Source organism: Triticum aestivum, chromosome 5B, assembly GCF_018294505.1.
Source record: "Triticum aestivum cultivar Chinese Spring chromosome 5B, IWGSC CS RefSeq v2.1, whole genome shotgun sequence".
Lineage (NCBI taxonomy): Eukaryota > Viridiplantae > Streptophyta > Magnoliopsida > Poales > Poaceae > Triticum > Triticum aestivum.
Window position 1 is genome coordinate 459,498,580 of NC_057807.1, and position 7,561 is coordinate 459,506,140.

A 7,561-nucleotide genomic window follows, 5' to 3' on the forward strand; every position below is an offset into this window, starting at 1 on the left:
TATGGCTCCTGCCGGTTGTCATACTCATCGACATGCAAGTCGTGATTCCTATTACAAGAACATGATCTCATACATCACAATATATTATTCATCATTCATCACAACTTCTGGCCATATCATATCACATGACAATTGCTGCAAAAACAAGTTAGACGTCCTCTAATTGTTGTTGCATCTTTTACATGGATGCAATTGGGTTCTAGCAAGAATGTTTTCTTACCTACGAATAACCACAACGTGATTTTTGTCAACTTCTATTTACCCTTCATAAGGACCCTTTTCGTCGAATCCGCTCCAACTAGAGTAGGAGAGACAGACACCCGCTAGCCACCTTATGCAACTAGTGCATGTCAGTCGGTGGAACCTGTCTCACGTAACCGTACGTGTAAGGTCGGTCCGGGCCGCTTCATCCCACAATACCGCTGAAGCAAGAAAAGACTAGTAGCGGCAAGCAAGTTGACAAGATCTATGCCCACAACAAAATTGTGTTCCACTCGTGCAATATAGAACTACGCATAGACCTAGCTCATGATGCCACTGTTGGGGAACGTTGCAGAAAATAAAAAATTTCCTATGGTTTCACCAAGATCCATCTATGAGTTCATCTAACTGACGAGTGAAAGGAGAGAGACTGCATCTACATACCACTTGCAGATCGCGTGTAGAAGCGTTCAAGGGAACGGGGATGATGGAGTCGTACTCGCCGTGATCCAAATCACCGATGACCAAGTGCCGAACGGACAGCACCTCCGCGTTCAACACACGTACGGAGCGGATGACGTCTCCTCCTTCTTGATCCAGCAAGGGGGAAGGAGAGGTTGATGATGATCCAGCAGCACAACGACGTGGTGGTGGATGCAGCGGAACTCCGGCAGGGCTTCGCCAAGCTGCTGCGGGAGGAGGACGAGGTGTAGCAGGGGGAGGGAGGCGCCAAGACACACGGTTCGGCTGCACTCCCCCCTGCCCTCCTTTATATAGGCCCCCAGGGGGGGGGGCGGCCCTGGGAGATGCAATCTCCCAAGGAGGCGGCAACCAGGGGGTGGAGTGCCCCCAAGGCAAGTGGTGCGCCCCCCCTCCACCTAGGGTTTCCAACCCTAGGCGCAGGGGGGGTCCAAGGGGGGGCGTACCAGCCCACTAGAGGCTGGTTCCCCTCCCACTTCAGCCCACGGGGCCCTCCGGGATAAGTGGCCCCACTCGGTGGACCCCCGGGACCCTTCCGGTGGTCCCGGTACAATACCGGGTGACCCCGAAACTTTCCCAATGGCCGAAACAGCACTTCCTATATATAATTCTTTACCTCCGGACCATTCCGGAACTCCTCGTGACGTCCGGGATCTCATCCGGGACTCCGAACAACATTCGGTTTGCTGCATACTCATATTCATACAACCCTAGCGTCACAGAACCTTAAGTGTGTAGACCCTACGGGTTCGGGAGACATGCAGACATGACCGAGACGGCTCTCCGGTCAATAACCAACAGCGGGATCTGGATACCCATGTTGGCTCCCACATGCTCCTCGATGATCTCATCGGATGAACCACGATGTCGAGGATTCAATCAACCCCGTATACAATTCCCTTTGTCAATCAGTACTTTACATGCCCGAGACTCGATCGTCGGTATCCTAATACCTCGTTCAGTCTCGTTACCGGCAAGTCACTTTACTCGTACCGTAATGCAAGATCCCGTGACCAAACACTTGGTCACTTTGAGCTCATTATGATGATGCATTACCGAGTGGGCCAGAGATACCTCTCAGTCATACGGAGTGCCAAATCCCAGTCTCAATCCGTGTCAACCCAACAGACACTTTCGGAGATACCTGTAGTGCACCTTTATAGTCACCCAGTTACGTTGTGACGTTTGGTACACCCAAAGTACTCCTACGGTATCCGGGAGTTACACGATCTCAGGGTCTAAGGAAGAGATACTTGACATTGGAAATGCTCTAGCAAAACGAACTACACGATCTTGTGCTATGCTTAGGATTGGGTCTTGTCCATCACATCATTCTCCTAATGATGTGATCCCGTTGTCAACGACATCTAATGTCCATAGTCAGGAAACCATGACTATCTGTTGACCAACGAGCTAGTCAACTAGAGGCGGCTTACTAGGGACGTATTTGGTCTAAGTATTCACACGTGTATTACGATTTCCGGATAATACAATTATAGCATGAATAAAAGACAATTATCATGAACAAGGAAATATAATAATAATCCTTTTATTATTGCCTCTAGGGCATATTTCCAACATCTTCTTCTCTCATATATGGTGGATACACTCACTCATTGATTTTTTGACCGTCGGTGATGGTCGTTACTCCTCCTTCCCCTAGTGCCTAACAAAGGTCTAGTACAAGGAGAAGAAGGAGAAACGACCCCCACGACAATAGTCGGGTTTCTTCCTCTCTCATATATGGTGCAGACTTTCTCCCTCACTCATTTTTTGATTGTCATGTATGGAGCCTCAATAGACTTAAAGTCAACCCGAAATGTCGTTTAATTATCTTTCTAGAAAATCCAGGCCACTCGATATTTTCTACATATTCTAGCACAAGTCATGCCAAAATTCACGGAAAAAATCCGGCATGACCTTTGCTAAAAAAGGACATATCGAGCGCCTGAAATTTGTTGGAACGTAAATTAATCAATATTCCGGCAAAACATAGGCCACTCGGAGGTGTTACCTGCAAACATGGCGACTTGGGCAAGCACATATCCTATTTGCATTCAAACTTGATGGTCATTGCATTTCAATGGTTGAAAATATGAACAAAAACATTTCAAAATATCTTATAGGACTCATATTGACATGGAGATTTGGCTAGTTTCACCTCGAGGTCGGAGGGGGCCTATGACAGGGACGGCGGCAGCGATGACATGGAGATTTGGCTGCAAAAACAAAATAGTATTCAAAATAGTGCTATCCAATTTGAGCATTCAAAATAGGAGTAGACCTCCAATTTGAACATGGGGTGGCTGGTCTCACCTCGAGGTCGGAGGGGGTCAGTAACGGGGACGACGGCGGGGATGATGCAGGGGCTCCTTTATTTCTGCAAAAACAAAATACAAACAAAAACATTATTATCATCATCCTAGGACTTAGTGAAACCATATGTCTAAAACTTTCTCCTTAACTTATAAAACCTAGTTCTAACCCTAATAATTTGTACTACCCATCTATCCATCCATTTGTCTAAACCTAGTTCCAACTCTAAAAATTGGTAAAACCTTGTTCTAACCCTAAAAATGAAAAGACATATGCATTTACTAAAAATCCCCTAGTTCTAACCCTAACATCCATCCATCCATCCATCTATCTATATATCCATCCATCTATCCATCTGTTTGTCTATCTACGCAATATATAAAAAACATTGTGCTAACCATCTATCTATCTATCCATTCATCTATCTATCCATCTATCTATGCAATGCAGGAGGGATCTGAGGAAGGGAGAGGATCAGAGGGAGAGGGTTGGGATGGAGAACAGCGAGGGATGAAGGGAGGGAGCAGGGAGGGAGAAGGGCAGGGGATGGAGGGAGAGGCAGGGTCGGAGGGAGGGAGGGATAAGGGAGGGATGGAAGAAGAAGGGACGAAGAGAGACATACCGGGTGACGGCGGCGGCGCGACGATAGAGACGAGCGGTGGCAGCGGGGGTTGGACGATGAGAGTTTGGGAGGGAGAGTGGTGGGGTAGCGTTAGGGTAGGGGAGAGGATAAGGTATCATTAGCAGTAGCGCTGGCTGGTGGCCCAACGCTACTGCTAGGTTGGGCCCACCATGCAGACTTAGCGTTAGGGTGGGCTAGTGGCCCAGCGCTACTGCTATGTCTCTATCAGTAGCGCTGGTTCCAGCCAACCGCTACTACTACATGTAGCCCCTGCAGGTGGCTATGGGACCACTTAGCAGTAGCACTGCCAGGGGGCCCATCGCTACTGCTACTTTGGTACCTATAGCGCTTGTTGTCAACCAACGCTACTACTAAGTGGCAGTAGCACTGGACCCATAACCAGCACTACTACTAAATTTCTATCTATAAGGTTTCTCCTAGTAGTGCGACCTCTTTCTCGTTCTAGTGATGCCGACCACAAACTGGGTTATCTCATAATCCTTATCGCATGGCCATGCTTATCCTGGTCAGATCACACGAGGGGCCCAGAGTGTATATCTCCTGATCGGAGGGGCAAATCCCATCTTGCTCGACCATGCCTCACAGCATGGGTCTGGACAAGCCTGAAACCTACCTTTGTAACTATCCAGTCATGGAGTAGCGTTTGGTTGGCCAAAGAAGGTCTGTCACCATCCCAAGTACATGCGCCAGCTCAGGTCTTAGGACATAGAATGTATGTTGTACTAGAAACTCACAAATGACATCTCGTTGCGTCTCACTCGGATCCTACTATGCTGAATCCGACTAGATCCTTCTGAGTCCATATTATCCGGTTAGCATCCAATGCTCCATGGCTAGTGAGACCAAGCCATCGACCGCGTCATATGCTAGTCTAGTCGGATGCGCGTCCACACAACCCTTTTGACTAGGGACCTTTTAGGACAGTAATCATACAATGTATAGTCCCACAAACAAGTCATGTACTTGCTGATATAAATCATTGATAATGTCCAAGGACTATCTTTATTCATAAACACATAGGAAATATCATCATACATGATTGTCTCTAGGGCATATCTCCAACAGTCTCCCACTTGCACTAGAGTCAATCAAATAGACACCGAATGCCCATAGCTCTAACGTGCCCCTCATGCTTGGGTTGTGGAAGCGGCATAGTCCACGGATCCACAACATTTGCATCCGTATGAATTTTGCATAACTATACATCACCATTCTTTACGATCTTTCGTATCAGGTGATATTTCTGATCTATGTGTCTGACCATGTGGTGATTCCTCGGCTCCTGGCTTGTACGATGGCACCAGAATTATCACAATAAAGGTCCAAGAGTTTTACCAAGGCTGGGAAAATACTAAGATCATCCAGAAAGTTCCGGATCCAAACACCTTCCTTTGCATCTTGGAAGCCGCAATTTATTCGGCTTCTGTTATAGAATCGGCCACCGTATCTTGCTTGGAACTCATCCAGCTCACTGCTCCTCCGTTCATGACATACACAAATCCAGACTATGACCGACAATCATCTCTGTCGGTTTGGAAACTAGCATCGGCGTAACCCCTTACGACGAGCTCTTCCTCACATTCATAAACTAGGAACATCTCTTTAGTCCTTTTCAGGTACTTCAAAATAGTCTTTACCGCTGCCCAGTGACTCTCACCTAGGTTGGACTCTACTTGTTAGGCTTATTGCAAAAGCAACATCAGGCCGTGTACATATCATGGCATACATGATGGATCTGATTGCCGAGGCATACGAAGTCCTACTCATCCTGCTTCGCTCATCAGATGTCGAAGGACTCTGATTCTCGCTTAGCCTTATACCATGTGAGAGTGGGAATAACTCTTTCTTCGCCTCACTCATGTTGAACCACTTCAACACTTTATCTATGTACGTGTTGTGGCTTAAGCCGAGCAGCCTCCTCGATCTATCTCTATAGATCTTAATGCCTAAAATATAGACTGCCTCACCAAGGTCCTTCATCGAAAACTTGCCATTCAATGACTCCTTGACCGAGTTCAGCATCGAAACATCATTTCCGATCAGTAGTATGTCATCCACATACAAGATCAAAAACACTATCGAGCTCCCACTTAACTTCTTGTATAAACAAGCGTCCTCTTCGCTTTTGATGAAACCAAGACCAGTGACAACCTCATCAAAATGAATGTTCCAACTCCGAGATGCTTGCCTCAACCCATAATGGATCTCTTGAGCTTGCATACCTTACTAGCGCTAGTCGGACCGACAAAACCCTCGGGCTATATCATATACACGTCCTTGGTTAAATTTCCATGAAGGAAAGTCGTCTTGACGTCCATCTGCCATATCTCATAATCGAAATATGCAACTATAGCTAGTATGATCCTCACCAACTTCAGCATCGCTACCGGAGAGTAAGTCTCGTCGTAGTCAATTCCTTGAACTTGTCCATAATTAACCCTTAGTGACAAGCCGAGCTTTGTGGTTTTGGACATTTTCATCCACATCGGTTTTCTTCTTAAAGACCCATTTGCAACCAATGGTTGTTACGCCAGGCAGCAGATCAACCAAGTCCCAGACTTGATTATCATCCATGGACTTTAACTCGGATCTCATGGCCTCCAACCATGCCTCGGAATCTGGGCTCACCATCGCTTCCACATATGTGGCCGGCTCATCGCTTTCTAGCAACAATACATTGCGCACTCTGCGCAATCTTTCCGACCTCCGTGGTTTCGGTGCTGCTTCCACTATGGGTTCCCTGACTGACTCTGGTATGATCTCATCACCAACCGAGCCGTCCCCGAGTGGTCCTCGAATTTCTTCGAATCGGACCGTCCTCCCACTGGCCTCCCGACTGAGAAACTCTTTCTCAAGGAAAATCCCATTCCGAGCAACAAACACTTTGTTCTCCTGCCAGTTGTAGAAGTTATATCCCAAGGTTTCCCTCGGATATCCCATGAATATGCATTTATTCGACTTGGGTGTAAGCTTGTCTGACATAAGTCGCTTGACAAACGCTTCACAACCCCAAATCTTTAGAAAAGACAATCTGGGACTCTTACCGGTCCACATCTCATGTGGTGTCTTGTTTACAGATTTTGATGGTACCCTGTTAAGTGTGAAAGCTGCAGTTTCTAGAGCGTATCCCCAGAATGACATGGGTAAATCCTATTTTCTCATCATAGACCGGACCATGTCTAACAAGGTCCTATTCCTCCATTCCGACACGCCGTTTATCTGTGGTGTACCCGGAGGTGTGAGCTGAGGTACTATACCTCGGCTTTTTAGATGATCATCAAACTCCTGGCTCATGTACTCACCTCCACGATCAGATCGTAGAAGCTTTATAGTCTTGCCGAGCTGATTCTCAACCTTGTTCTGAAACTCTTTGAACTTTTCAAAAGTTTTCAACTTGTGCCTCATCAAATAGATATACCCATATCTACTCAAGTCGTCGGTAAAAGTCACGAAGTACTGATAACCACCTCTGGCAGTTGTGCTCATTGGACCACACACATCACTGTGTATAAGCTCCAGTAGCTTGGACGCCCTCTCGCAATTCCTCATAAAAGGAGACTTAGTCATCTTGCCGAGCAAGCATGATTCGCATGTCTCGAACGACCCGAAGTTGGACGAAGTTAGGAGCCCATCATCATGGAGCTTCTTCATGCGTTTTAGACTAATGTGTCGAAGCCTGCAATGCCAGAAGTATGTCGGATTTATCTCATTAGGATTATGCCTCTTGGCATTAACGTTATAGACTAGTTCATGTTCCAGATTCAATATAAATAGCTCATCAACAAAGGGTGCATAGCCATGGAACATACCATTCAAATAAAATGAACAACCATTGTCCTTTAAATTGAATTCATAACCCTGACTCATCAAGCATGAGGCAAAAATAATGTTTCGACTAAGTGCAGGAATGTAATAACAATT